General features: G+C 39.2%; 1 protein-coding gene across 1 annotated transcript in view; it reads right to left on the bottom strand.

Annotated features, from left to right (window-relative positions):
* Positions 1–16281, bottom strand: part of LOC112457763 (lachesin-like) — a 136004-nt gene that overhangs the window by 42976 nt on the left and 76747 nt on the right. The window contains exon 2 of the mRNA XM_025020991.1: positions 11283–11412. The gene's annotated coding sequence lies outside the window, so the exon portion shown is untranslated. The remainder of the gene's footprint in view (positions 1–11282; positions 11413–16281) is intronic.

The following is a 16281-nucleotide window of genomic DNA, read 5'->3' as shown; positions in this document are numbered from 1 at the left end:
CAGAGAGGCGTAATCCTGGGGCTTTCGAAGTCACTGATCCTCCCCGATGAGAGAGAGCTATTCTCTTCGGGAAACCTATAGTAGAAAGCGATACGTTCGTATGAGGGGGCAAGGAAGTGAGCGAGCACGCGATTTTTAAGAAGCTCATTATGGAAATTTGCCAATAAGCTGAAATCGAACTCGAGATACTTTCACGTCAATTCTCCGACTGTTTAAAGATACTTAAAGCATGAAATTAAGGTACTGTTGATTAATTTCCTTTTGAACAGATCGATTGTAACAACCAGCTTGATGAAAAAGAGAAGTATAAGAATAGAAATTAGATATCTGTTCTTTTTAACTATTTAACTTTTTTTTGCACTTGAAATAAGTCCTTAAAAAAAGGGCAAAAAATAGAAAATGCACTTAAAAAGAATAGAATACTGCAGAAATAAACTAAATGTAGGAATTTTCGTTTTGTTCAAAATGTTTAGATTATTGTTCATAATCTTCTTATTCATACTTGCGTTATGAATAAGAAGATTATGATATTTCTAGTTGCGCATCGTGTTTAACTCAATTTCTCACCGCACATTTTCGAATATCTTTCTAACATTCGTGATGCTGTCGGATTGGAACGTAAGAATTTCGTGAGTTTGCAAATAATTAATTACAACTGATGTCATAATATTGTTCATATATAATTAAAGCAAAAAATATTTGTATCACCTCACACAAATCTCCGAAGTTTCTCCAGCCGTTCCGAATTTATCCCGCGCAAAATCCACAGATCTTCGAAATCGTATTTCGAGTCGCGGATCGGCTTCTAAAAATTTCATTATCAACTCTCCACGCATGGCGTGATTCGCGTTCGGCGAATATGCCGCGCTCGGGAAAATGGAGTGTCTATTGGAAGCGGGAGGAGAAATACCGCAACCCTTCACCCTGCCATACGCACGCCACGGTCTCGTCTCGGCGTATCATGCCGCTCGGCTGCCCCCGCGAATTGATTCTTCTCCTCTTCTCGGCGAGGAGAGAGAGGAGATCCATCTCTCGCGAGTGCCGGGCACACGGGAGCGGCCGGCACGTGACGCAAAAATCCTGCGGACGTGACTCGCCATCCTGTATTCCAGTCAGGAATAGATAAGAAATCCCTCCTCTTCCCACCCCCATCCTCCTCCTCCTCCTCCTCTCCCTTCTATCTCCCCCTCCCTCCTCCCCCGCGAGAGCCGACACGGTAATAATTATGCAAGGAATATCACGGTGCGCGCGCGCGCGCCGCGCGTTACTCGCATAGCAAGTGGACCACGTTTTCCCGTTAGAGCTGGAGTGACCCGCAAGTTTTTCCCGGGGATGATTTATCGGAACGAAGGTGGTTCCCGTGTCTCCCTGCCCTTCCCATCTGTCCCACTATTTTCGCATCTGCGAGAGTAGATTCGTTAGCTTCGCGAACCGCTTGATAATCACGTCAAACTGGTTCACGCTCGTACTCTAGAAGTACTTTAAATTTCACCGTGATGGCAGACAAGTTTATCAATTTAACTGAATGAGAAAAGGTGCCAGTTAATTAAAATAGATTCGCTGTACTACGGACAACGCGATGTATACATCTAATTACGTAATGTGAAAAAAACTTGAAAATATTCCAAAAACAATGAGCGCTATTCGCCGCGGTGAGTCGTTGCCTCAACGAAGTGTTGACGATGTCGTCGTTGCCAGAAGTTCGAGCTACGAGGACCGACAACCGATCGCGCGGCGTCTTTTTTTTCTACCTGCGGCAAAGTCATAAATTCTTGCGTCAAACTTCGACCGATAAAGAATTCCTTACGATGTTATCCGCGGAAAATTTTCTTTAACGTGGCGTTGATGCGAGCGCGCGCTCCTTTCGAGGAATTTTAAAGAGCAAAGATTATCGATGGGCTTTTCTTTATGCGGGGAAACTTTCCTGTAACAAATGTAGGTGGAAAAGGAGATTCGATTGATTCCAAATCGGATCTGGCGAGCAATTACTCGACATAATGAAACTGTGATAGAATAAGCTCAATTTGTAAGTTCGTTGGAATTCGTTGTAACAAAAGTTTATTTCAGCCCCATTTCTTTTTTCGCTCGTAACTCTGACAAAAAAATATTACGCATCCTTTAATTTACCTCCTAAAAAGTGCTAAATGAAAGCTGATGGTAATACCTAAAATTTTTACTAAAACCCGGACGTCAAAATGATCTTGTTAACGTAGTCGTTTAGCTCTCTGACATAAAATTTTAAACAAGCGACGTAAAAATAACGGCGCTGCACGCGAGTACGAAAATATCGTTGACATTAAATGGCAGGATAAAGGGACACGACTAAACGTCTTTTCAAGCAGATGGGAACAAACTTCGCACACGTTATTTCGTGGCGCCGCGCCGCGCCGCGCGCGAGTCGGCCTCCTCCTTAAAGTTATCCAAACATCTATTTCACGGGAAGTTTCGGCGACAGTCGCGCTGAAGTGGCAGAAATTCTCTTCGCCAGCCTCTCCCGACTAACTTTTATAATAATTTCATCGCGTCTGCATATTCGATGTTCCATCGACAACTCCATATTCTAGCAATGAATTTCTAAGACGCTGTGGGCAAATATACGATGCGAGTTATATAGCGCAGGTGTCAATAAATATTTCTGCATCTATTTTATGCAGCATAAGGGATTTATTAAAGGATACATGTACGATGAACAAAAGGAAATGTAATCGCGTGCAATTTCTTGTAATATTTGATAAATGTCAGATATATATAACATATTTTAATATATGTCATATCCGAATATAATATCATTCTACCAGTTTCGATTAAAAGATATCTTTTAGACGCGTTAATGATATATTTATTAACAAGTCTGACTTTCCTTCGCCATAACTATAAAAAGTATTTTATTATTATAGAAATATTTAACACTAAAAATTAAATTTTTGCGAATTAAGCTTCAGGAATCTAGGTATATAGTCTTGTTTTTTTCAGATAATCTTAAGCGAATTTTGTTACGACAAAGATTTCATCTATAAGACTTAGTTGCGCCAAGATATTTAAAATTAAAATTTGGAAAGTTGGGATAAACGATGAGCCCCTATTTTCGCTAAGGCGACTGCATATTCATTAAAGAACTTGTCATTAAAATTTCATGCGGCGTGGAAAATAAACCTGCTCTAATATATTATTTTTACAAATATTTGTTACACAGTAATTCTATGCCAATATAACACTACATAGTTATTGCCATTATTCAAGAAATTAAATATATATTTTACAGTATGAAATCCGAAAAATCATAGAAATTATATATCTCGGCTTGCACGGAATCAAGCAGGAATCGTCGTTTTCTCAACAGCGAGAAAGGTATCATATCACGGAATTTTTCACCCTCGCCCGGAGTCAAGTTGTAAACGTTTACGTTTTCTCTCCGAGAGATAGAGAGCCCATGCTCTATGTTACTAACGTGTTTCACGGAGCACTCGTGTGATCCTTTCGTGGATCGAGGTTAACGCGAAGTAAGACGACTCCCGGAGGATAATGTTCGCCGTATCGGATTTACCGAGCTGTCGTCGGTACTTACGTTACGCCCGAACATCATTCGTAGCGAGCCGTAAGGCGATTTAGTTACAGCCTCCCTTACTTCATACTTTCTGGACGGATGCTTCACGATGCTTTTAGGTTCGGCACTTCGGTAAAGACATTACGTCGGCGATAATTACTGAAGTTCGTATTCCCGCCCCGACCGACGACCCACCCCCCCACCCCGAAGCGAGTCGAGTTATTTTCGAATGGCGCCATCATCCCTATTGAAGAATCTCACGTTAAGTATCTCTTAGAATATTTCAAAAGAAATTAAGCGTCTAATGGTCGTGATCGATACAAATCAAATTTAATTTTATTCTTAGCAGAATGTTTAACACATTGATGAATAGAAAGTTACCAAAATGGAAAAATCCATCATAAAAATAAGGACAGGCATTGCATTACGTATAGACGATCTATGTTATTATTATAGTTTAATTTCCTTGAAGTTTTCCATCGTCAATCTGTTTATCTATTAAACAAAATGCATTAGAAAAATTTATAGCGTTTAATTATGAAAATTCTCAAACTTTTCAATCATTATCAAACATTATTTTCTTAATCTGATTACATGAAGCGACGAAGCGTATGTTGATTGAAAAGAGTTGAAGTCTTTAAATGCTATGCAGCCGTAATTCACTTTAAAATATAGTACGCGATCTTCGATTTCTTGAACAATGGTAAAGAGTCTCGAAAGCTGATATTCAGTACCGACTTTGAACAACTTTCTGAGAGCAAAGTTTCCATTCTTATGCCGATTTCTAACTTTCATTCAATGAGAAGATAATATAGAATCATGGGGAACTTTTCCGTTTACATTGCGCGTAGTAGTAACGAAAAACGGATGTGGCGAACAAGCCAAGAATTTTTCAAGCAAAGAAAGAACAAATCTCGCGTGTACGCTACTCTTTTGTCATAAAACAAACAAAATCCAGGCGTATTTAATTATTTTAAATATTAAAAGTTCTTTTATATAATTAATAAAAATAACTGTATATTACTAAAGATCACTTCAGTCTTTAGGGAAAAGATTATTTTATGCGAGAAAGGTCTATGATCAACAAAGCATGATTTCCTTTAACAATTAATATTTTTAATTATGACTCATTTTCCCTTAATTACATTTACAACATCTTTGCGCATCGTATCATATCATTATCATATTATTCATGAAATAAATTACGCTATGACTTACGAATATATGATTGGAACTTGATCTTTTTTATTTTGTCTCAAACAAGTTTAATGCAAAAAAAAAAAAAAAAGATTTTTCCCTCACGCAAACTTTTCCTGTAAGATTTTTGTCCAATTTTAATCTTGTGCTAAAATACAGATTGTGCTCTATTATTACATATTCCAAATTTATTATATCCAAATTTGGTTGTCACGCTGTTTTCGATTAAAATGCCAGATTGTACGTTAAGCTTCGCAGTTTATCCTGCTTTGTCACTTTGTCGATTTTGATTTTCTAGTGGTTCTGTAGAATAATATCGAAATGGTGTTGTTTTATCGACTGTTTATTTCAGGGATTTATCTTGTCGAATATAGAGCAAATCTCAATTATATTAAATTCCAGCAATTTCAATGTGTTATTTCGGTTCCTTAAACAATGAATATAATTAGCTTTATAATTAGCTAACAAATTTCTATTACAATTATCCGAAATATTTCAGAAACGTGTTCACAGATATTTGCAGCTTTTGAAAACAATACCAAGAGACAAGTCATTCAAATCTCATAACTCTACATAAATCAGCTCGATTCAAAAATATTCTTATTACTTCTTCCCCAGACAAAAAAGATTTTCAATATATGGAATAATTCAAAAAATGACGCTCTATAAAAATATACATCATACACGCCATTCAAATAGAATATTAAAAGGTATTTTTATAGAATCAATCGGAGAATAAATAACGTTACTGATGTAAAAACAATTTTCAGAGACGTGTTAATGGATCGTTTCCGCAATAACATATATTAAAGATACTTTTACAATAGCGAAAATAAAACGGTAAAAGAAATTTTTACGATCGATCGACGAGTGCAGCGACCCGTTCCGAGGCTTCCATATTAAATTTGGATGCTGTCACGAAGCTAAAGCCTCAAAATCCCGGCGTGGCCGGTAACACGGTATATCCGGTGTCGGCCGGTGATGGGTGGGCGCAAATTAGCACGATTAAGATGCTATCGCATCCAAGTGGACAGGGGAAGCCTGGGGAAGAATCCGTCGGGGCGTGAAGGGCGAGCACCGCATCAGAGGGGGTGGGTGCCCCGACCTCAAAGTAACTGGCAAGTGGAACGCTCGCAGTTGTAGTCTCGCGTAGGGTATAATACCTATGGGGCGCGACAGTGGTGGCGGCGACGACTACCGGGGTATGATGGCGTACGGGAGGGGGAGGAGGGGGCGAGCGTGTTGCTCCGGATTACGGGCGATGTGGTGCGGCCGGGACCCGGCCCGGCTCTCTTGATGCTGAGTTACGTCCTACCCTATATCCCTGGAGCTATTACACACGCTGCGCGTCCCCATAAATACAACGATACCCCCCGAATCGTCCCCGTTACCACGCCTGTTGAGGCGCGTCCGTCAAAGTATCGCTCCTTGATCCCGCGCTCGATAATGGAGATCGATTTAGATTGACTGAACTTGAATGCCTTGTCCCCATAACTTAGCGTAGCGCGATTACGATCGTCGATGACGAGTCTCGCCGTCTACGCGAGGCCGCTGATTTCAGACAGGACGATTATTGCGTTAACGATCTACCACTGGGATTATTTTTTTTACCAAAAAACGTACGTAATTTATGTATATCACAATTATGATATTAAATATAAATATAAATTATTATATTAAATATTTAGTAGATCAAGGAGGGCACTCTCGACGATGAAATTACGAATAAATCAAATAATAGAGTGGCAATCTTTCCTCTCTGTTAAAATAAAATATAAATATATGCGTGTGCGTGTGTCGTGCCAATTTAGGTGTGCTTTCAATTATTACCGACGTGAATTCAATATAAAGCATCACTGCGATGTGTAATTATTAACATAATATTTGCCACGCACACGCACGCACTTTGGAAGTCGCGGATGGTTCGTGCAAATATCGAAATTACGGTCGCGATATAATCACTACATTACTGCAGTTATCGCAATAGTATTAATCAGATGAAAATTCGAAATCGAGTCGTGATCTAACCACTTTACAATCGATTCACTGCGAAATTTGAAGAATATAAAAACATTAAATCAATATCTACAGACAAATTATTATCCGCTTATTTTGCTCTCTCTGCAAGTTTAATTTTAATATTATATTTTGATTATCGGGAAAACATTTTCTATAATTGTTTTTACCATTTATTAAACGTTATAATATTATTAGAAATTTCTTCAAAGCCATTAAAAAAATAGATTCTTTTTCTAAATCAACAGATTCAGTTACAAAAAATATTAAACTCTGTATACGTTTTTAGGAGAACTCATGTTTTTGTACGAACGCAAAGGTTCCTTTGTTCGTGACGTTGTCGGACACCTGGCTCCCGCACAAAAGAACGTATTCAGACGTATTCAGATGAAAGGGTTATCTTGGGTCGTGGCAGAGAGCAGAGGTCCATCGAAGTCAAAAGGTTGCGGTGTCCGAGGACAATGCCGGAGAGGCGGTGACGCTATCGATAGCGCCCGTTAGGTTTTGTATTTGTCGTTATCGCCGACGCGTTCGGAAAGGGTCACACGATAGGAACGACCGGAAAGTGCAACCACGTGCTCGTTAGCTACCGTACATGTTGGCGAACTTCAATTATAGGACGCTGGAGTTTCCCGTAGGACATCAACGCGCGCGTGAACTTACGGGAGACTCCGCCGTAACGTGTTTGACTTGTCTAACAAATAGCGTGAAATTGGCACGTATTTTTGTAATTATAAATTCATAAATTCAAAATTACTTCCTATTACGTACACCCTGCAAAGCTAACTTTAATCCAGTTGTACAAAATTTTTTCTATGGATGCATATAGAAGCTTCAGTGCGGTATATTTTACTCATTAAATACTATTAAATTCATGTACGTGCACATCATCATTATAACTTATATATTAAAATAAAAATTATTTTTTTTCTCCTTTTTTTCTGTTTCCCTTTTTTCCTCTTTTCGTCTGAAATATCGCAGTTGCGATCTCATGCAAGACGCATTACGATAAACGTATTCTATTAAATAGCTACTTAAAAAAGGTCAAAGATACGAACTGAGGTATGTTTCAAGTGGAAATCGAGCGTTTCGAATGGCACCACCTTAATTTCAGTAACGAGAAAATAATGTAAAAGTAGACATCCCTCTTCGCAGTATGCATTGTGCCACGCTTACGCTTTTTACTTTGCCAATGAATCGATAAGCGCTGAGAGAGAGGGAATTTATGGGACCGAACCGGAGCGCATATCGATGCGTCCGTTCGCGCGATCAATCGGACCTTTAATATTATCGAGATGTATGATTGCGATCGACGGCTGCACGTATCGTGACGACTGCGCAGCGACTCGGCGAAATTTAATTTCGAATAATAATCTGCGGTCGTGCATGACGGAAAAGTGCGAGAATATTACCGATATTACGTTATCGCCGAAATTTCATTCCGGCAATAATACCGCGGTTCCCAATGGAAAAGTGAGAATGTTACTGATATTGTCCGGTGGAATTTAATTTTGACAATAATCCCGCGATCAGACAATGTATGGCCGAAAATATACGGCTAATATTAAAACGTTGACAGCGGCCAGTACAACAAGAAATTTAGCGTAATTTAGCGATGTTCATCGTGATCATGCGTTTATAATCGACGTTAACATCGGTTATACGTTTTACGTTATTTGCGATATGACGAACATGTGTACCTATGTGAGTTGTTTTCGAACAAGATATATTCATTGGATTCCAAATATTTTGCAAAACCTTTTCATTCCTCACATTTTTATAAATTATTCTCAAATTCATCATACCCTGTGATAAGCTACAGACATTCGTTATGCTATTTAATTCCACGACTGCCTTTTTCAAAACTCATGAGGGACCGCTTTGTTATATGATAAATCGATAGATATTCAATCACGCTATTACACACCGCCGAGCAGCTCGAATGCGCGCGAAATTGATGAAAATACGCGGCACGAAATCGCATTTCGCTTAAAATCCATCGGCCCTTACGCGCGCTGTAAATATGCGTGATACCGGTAATTATTTCGTTCTCTCGGTGCTCCCTTCGTCGGCCGGAAATCTGCTGCAGTTAATGCGGACAATAAAACCAGTCAGTTCGACTGGCGTAATAATATTGCGGCCCGAAAACGTGTCGACCGAACTCAATTTGCCGGCAATTTGTCGATCAGCGCGCTGTCGTCCGCGATAATTCATCGAACATCATAATTTTTACGAATTTTAAAATCGTCGCGAACGCGCGACCGAGCGCGATAATGAATTTTTGTGCGGGATGTTTCGGAACTATTGAAACATTTTCCACAAACATTTCCCAGAGATAACAAATGCAAATATACAATTGAATGAACAAAATTGAAGCTTACGCGTATTTTTAACTAACACTGCAGAATACGTTATGTGAAAACATTTTGCATGAAGAGGGGAAACCTTAAGAAGAAGTTTTCTCGAGTCAATTAGATTTTCGTTAAGGAAAATCCAAGTTTAGTTGATGAGATATATATAAACGATAGTCCGGACATATATATCCATCGATGTACACCAATGGAAATTGATAAATCGTATTTTCCACAGCGACGGATAGATCGAAAGGCATGAACTAAATCGAAAGCCACTAAAATCTCTATTTAACTGATGTACTCCCATGGTATCATTGGTCTCGAATTCATCGATACTTGAGCGAAATTTCATTTGGTCGGGACAACCATTAATTATGCGCGTATATTAAATGTGGGCAACATATTTTAGTCTTCGTATTATCCACTCGATCATGACCGCGATCATGATATATTTGGCCAATTTATTTAACTTTGTAACAAGCGGGCAATAAATAGTATTGAAAAAACGAATATAAAAGTGAAAGTATGGAAAGAAGCATCTTCAACATTTTTTTTAACGATGAGAAAGAAAATTTAATATAGAAAATATAAGAAATGTTATTAATGTTAAGTAAAAACTTCTGGTGACGAAATTTCCCATATAAAAATGTAAAACATATTTAAAAGCGTAACTCTCATGATAATCGCAAGCTCATACTTACGCAATTAAAAATAACAGAGCTTTCCATTTTCAATACTTAAGGAGAAATTAATGTTCTTTTACACATATTAATTCCTCGAAAATCCGTGATTAAACTATCTTCTTGCGCTTCAGAGTTCGTATAAAGGTAGACATCCAACCCTTATTAAGGGTCCTCTCATCGCAGCACTCGCTAACTTTGCACCAACGTAACGCACGTGGTCTCACATTGGAGCACACGACCGAAACTTTCCAACGCGAATATATCGAAGATATTCGCTATTCAGACCTCACTTGAACGGTCAAGTAGTATACGGTACCGCTCGGATTCGCGCCGTGTGGAGTGGGCGGATTTCCGACCGGCCCGCGGCACGGTGCGCGACGTGGAGTTTAAACTGTCTGCGAAGTTGGCTGCCGCGCGCTCCTTTTTCCAACCCTTTGGCGCTCTTTATCGTCAACTCCGCGAGCATCGCTTTCATCCCTCCTCATCGGTGAGAGATGCATTTAACCTGCGTGCGTATCCGTATCTCCCTCTCATTGTGAATGTGTACGTACGAGTTGACCCGACACAGGCGAAACTCACTCCCGGTGTATGCGTGTGTCAAATTGCGGTGAGGTGCTTGGTACAACGTTTATGTGCGCGTGCATGCCCGCCGTTAAAACCGGATAACCCACGAAATATCGGGGCTGGAGTAAACATGATTATCGTCGAATACCTCCCCTTGAAAGCGCGTCCCCGGCGCGATTATACAAATTCATTTATTGTGCCAACGTTGCGCGCACGTGTGTATTTGTTATTTAACCGTGGCACCGTGACGCTAATTTCAATGGTAAATTTTGGATGTTAGGTTTAACAGTTAATTAAAGATTCTCCGCCTTTTTGGGCTACTCTATGCGCAATTCCGCGATGCATCTGAATTTGGAATAGATAGATATCACAATACTGCTAGTTCTGGACTATATTAGAGTACTCTGTAACGCATGAATATACCATTAATACGCCTGTAACGAGCGAACAAGCGAGCGAGCAAATGGCTTCGCGATAACGCATACGCTGCAACAAGATCCTTCCAATATGACCAGCGGCGATACATCGATTATGCGAACTTGCAAATTGGGAGAGTGTGTCCCGAGTGCACTCCTCTCTCTCTCTCTCTCTCTCTCTCTCTGCGCTTTCTCTCTCTCTCTCTCTCTCCTGCTTTATTAAACTCTTGAAATTACATTCCGCAGCGCGCGTGCTTGATAACGACGTCTCGTTTTTCGAGCCAACGAAGCAGCCCCTCATCGACGAGCGTGGGAGCGCGATTTGCCGGTCGATAACTAATTAGTCGAGCGCGCACGAGATTTTTAAGCTGTCGCAACTGGCGCGGAAGGTTTCTCATTAGAATGATGGTTATTCTCTTCCAACGTTTCAAATGATATTTAAATCCTACTCCCGAGATCTCCGCTCTCCGCAGTGCGGATACTCGAGGCGCTTACGTTCTGAACTTACCTATTATCCCCTAGAAGTGACCCGTTAGCCGCTTATCAGCAAGTTATCAGCTTCCCAAGCTAATTTAGGCATGCGTTTTTAGCTTTTCGTTCCGTTTTGTAGCTGAGAACTCTCTTCTGCTCATGCTGACCTGCGAAAACAAAAAAAAACAATCCCATATTGAGTGTCCACAAGATTATTGATGTACGCAGATTCAAAGAGCAAAGATTATTTGCGCATTGCTCTAAGCTATTCACAATTAATCGCAGTTAATAGCGATAATCATTCGCAGTAGAATATATTTACATATCTCAGATTTTATTCGTTTTATACATTGTACTGCAATTCTCCTGCAAGAAATTTTACATGTGTCTGACAATTTTGTACACGAAACTGTAAAACATTACAACTCCCTAAATGTCCTACAATATTCAACATATAACATTTTGACTTAAACGGATGATAATTAGAGAGATCCGCATTTCCGCAGAGCCTGGAACGCACGTTATTCTTTCACGCGACCTAAAAATCTTTCTCTCTCGTCGGTAATGCACGTAGCGGCAAAAACTAAGTATGCCGTTCTTCAATAATTGCGAACGCGAAACCTCAATCCGCCGGCGAAAAATTTAATCCGGAAATTTCGGTTCTACCCGGTATTTAGGTCGGGCTGCACTTTTACCGCACGCCCAATACTTTCGAACGCGCGTGACGCGCGTACGACGGCACGTGCACGCGAATCTCTCGCCACTGAAAGCCTTGCATTTCAAACCACGGTAAAGCTTTGTGGTCTACCCGGTTAAAATTTTTACTTTCGGTGAGCTAACTGTCAATCATAAAATTTAATCGCTTCAAAAAGCGAACGTCGTATATATGAAGCATTAATAAATGTCGTACTTCATACTTTTAACAAGAATTAAAGGTCCCAAATTTTTGTAAAATACTATAAACCATAATATTATATCAATATATATACACACATGTATGTACATAATAATATTTAAGAATATTTACCATGTCTTTAAATTTATAGATATCTTAAATTCAATTTAAATCCTTGAGTATAATTTATAAAATGCTTTCCGTTTAGTTGTATTTTCGTAGACGTCTGCCCGAGAAAATCTCGCGAAGTACGTCCTTCGAATTTAAGCACCATGTCAGTCCGATGAGCAGAAATAAAATAAAATGGCGATTCTCCCCTATCAATCAGCCTGATGTTACCGCACATAGATCATCGAGGTCATAAATCTTCAACTCGCGGTCCTCGAACATTCGCGCACCTCGACGAGTTCGTCCAAAGTATCAGCACGTATACGGGGCGCATCCGCATTTCCGAAGAAGCATGCGGTGACGGGGGCTCCGCTGAATATTTAAAGCCGCCTTTGCCGCTTAGATTACGCGGCGGTCGCCCCTCGGCACATTCGAAAGCTACAATCTATAAATTCGGAGCGTCTAGAACCGTGGAGAATCGCCTCTCGTTTTATCTCTTCCCTTTCTCCCTATCTCACCCCCGACTCTCGCTCGCGGGGTGAGCCGAGGGCTTTCCGGGGATTAACCTTACCCGCGACTCCGCGCCAGTAATTTCCAATTCGACTGCCCGACCTGATCTCCGTGTTAATTAAACCCCTCCTCGCTAGTTATGTTGCTATCGATAGCTCTCGTGAGAGAAGTTATACAAAGCTGAAAAGTTTTTAATCGAATATAATTGATTTCGAGCGACTTGAGTCTGTTGCATTGGTGAATATATATGCGACGGTATTTTGTATATATGTGGTAATACCGTTTATCGGTGCCAGTATATAAAGCATTCACAATAAAAATAAAAGTGCGCGAAATCTGTTTCGGTAACAGTATTTTATTGTTTGTATAAATATAGGGGGAGAATATTTATTTAATAAGCTATGCACCGACATGAATCCGTCGATGAATAGGCTGATAAATAATCGCTCATTCGAAACCGTAATAAGATTTCCAGATTTTATAATTAATTTATGATTAATTTAAGATTATTTAAATCAGGGATTGACATCGTTGTTTCCTATTCTCTTTCCGTCTTACTACCAAGCTGAAGATGAAAAGAGAATGCTTAATTGACTATGATTACCGTACTGGATGTTAATGCGATATTGCTTGCTTAATTGTTCCAAGAACATACTCATATTCAAAACCAGAAAGATTTTAGACAAACGGGATGTAGAACGTGTATCAAGATACTCCAAATTGCTCTTGATTTGAGTGTAATTTAGATACATTAAAGAAAAAAAAGCGAAGTTAACATCAAGTTAAAATCAAGAAATTAATTATTCGATAATTTAAAGTAAATAATTTTGCAACGCGATATACGTTCAAATATATTTTAAGATAATTGTCGTTCCGAATTTTTTTCACATGTATGTACAATAACTATCCTATGTTCAAGATGACACATATACGAATATATCAATTATCATTAATGTCAATGTTCTCTTTCCCGTTGAGTTCGCATTACTTGTTATAATTAAGCGTCGCGTTACACATAAATATCTACCATTACCACGGTGCATATTACAGTAACCATAGCAATTCCCATCTCAAATTAGCCGTAACGCGCGGTTCTGTACATATGTAAAACCATTCAATTACCAATTTTCCACATACAGCTTTTGATATGGTTTTATGCTTTATAATTATATTAAGTTGTACAACACGTCACGTTCTGTTTACTCTTCTGAAATAAAAACAGTCATTTTGTGTTCTTCTTTTTTCTCCATTACCTCGTACCTTCCCTTCGCATGCTCCTTTTTTATTGTCCTTTTCTCTCGTCGTTGCTTCTTGCTTTACTTCTATATATATACTAATTCTATACTAATTCTTTCACTTATCTTGTGCAACGTATTTTTCATTCGCGCTTTTTTTGTTTCAAAACTAAAAGAGATTTCTAATAATTTCTACAATTTAATTTTACGCGATTAATTTTTGTACGAGTTTGAGATAGACGGCTTTGTCCGTTGCTGACCGTTCGCTTTATTACACCGCGTTTTTATCCTTTTTTTTTTTGCTAGAGATTCGTAGTCAAGCGAGTGGATTTCCATTCTTTCATCGCGTTACATTCCACCCCGCTTTTATCCTCGAATTTCGCCCCGCTGCTTTTTTTTATTATATCTCCGCCCGTCGCATTACTTATCCTTTACTTCGTATTCGCATTCCACGTTTAGCGCTAAATATGACCGGCCGGCTTGGCTTCATTCGCGTAACACAAAAATCGCGCTCGAGAATTAAAAGTTAAACAACTGTGTAAACGTAAAATGCACCATATACACGTTTATACCTCGGAGTCCTTTATTCTCTTACACTTCGTCCCTCTTTTGTAATCTTCAACATTTTTCCCTTTACGTTTCGCGTTTTGGTTTCTTCGACGTTGTTCTCTCTTTGATACGTCATCCTCGAATTTTCCCTACGAATTTTCGCTGTCATCTCCTTCCCCGTCGACGCATCTTCAATTTTTCATTTCTTGATCGGGCGCTTTTTCGTTTCCTGATATTTGCGCTTCCCTCGACCGTTACTCTCTCCCCTATTCTCTCTTCTATTTTCTCTCGTCGATTCGTCTCTTCATTCGATTCTATAGTCCGATAGTTCACACTTTCACAATTGCACCGCTACGCGCAAGTCTATTCCTCGCTTTGTCCGCTTTTCCATCTGCTTAGCAGTAAAATCTGCTGCAGAGAAGTGAATAGGAAATTGATATCGTCCGACGACCAATTCTTATCCTTTTTTTTGTGATGTAGAGTTTTACGTACGGTACGAAAAATTTTTTTAAATATTCCCGATGATCTATGATATGAAAGCTAAGCATTGAAAATCAACAATAATTCATAAATTTTATTGCATCATATTTTCTTATTTATTTAATGTCGGAAAATTATTTTGCTTTGTAATATTCTTTTGATATTTCATATTTCATATTCCGAGCAATGAAATATCATGAACAAGAACTGTTTAAATATTATTTCAGCTTTAATAGCGAGAAAGCACATCGCGGCATTTCGCTACATTTATGTTCGCTTCGGCATTTCAATGAGATTCTCTTGTAACCGCCGCTAATGTAATATTCCGAAATGTCTCAGACGAAAGGCCAAACGTTCAAGATATATTTTACGATACACGAAAGTGCATTCCGCTGCAAATAAAAGCAGCTGATACGACTGCAACGATATTGCTTTTCTTCTCGCAGTATTAATATGACACGTTCAACCAGGCAATTTGCAATACTACAGTCAAAAGATTGAGCCGCACATTAATGCAAAAACCACAATTGACAAGATACATGCAATGATAGCTAGTATTATACATTAAAAACTCTATATGATTCATGAATTAAAAGAAACGTATCCAAACATTTATTATTCGGATATCTAATAAATAATATATAAAATTTAATATACGATTTATATTGTCAGAGAAATTAATGAAGAGCGTATTTGCTTATTAAAATACTAATTACATTTGAGTCGTATAATATATGTAACAATTGGTAGTAACTAATACTAATTTAGTAATGGATCAAATTTATTTCAAAATATCATCATTAGCGTACGAACTAACGCGCAACAGGCCGTTCACCTTAAATATCGATGTTTAACGGAGGATAACGTCCTCGGACAATCGCGGACGAAATGCATGCGATGGCGCGCGCTAAATTACGACGTGAGTGCTGTCAGCGCGAGAGAACGGAAGCACGGCTTTAAATTGATTTACAGTCGTACAATCAAAAATGCAAATAGGTAATCAAGCGCGTATTCACGTGTCCGCGCCGAATGCCGATGATACGGCGTTCACACCGCGCCATGATTACGCGATATAAAATGATATCAAGCTCGCGCCGCATTATCCCACGCATCTCGCCTGTACTCTTGGAATAACAGGACATTTTCTATAATCGCAAATATCACTCACGAGGGATACTTTGCTCACCTCACACACGTACACACGCGCGCGCGCACACACACACACACACACACACACACACACACACACACACACACAC

Source organism: Temnothorax curvispinosus, unplaced genomic scaffold (assembly GCF_003070985.1).
Source record: "Temnothorax curvispinosus isolate PA1 unplaced genomic scaffold, ASM307098v1 QBEX01000740.1, whole genome shotgun sequence".
Taxonomy (NCBI): Eukaryota; Metazoa; Arthropoda; class Insecta; order Hymenoptera; family Formicidae; genus Temnothorax; species Temnothorax curvispinosus.
This window is presented reverse-complemented; position numbering and strand designations above follow the sequence as displayed.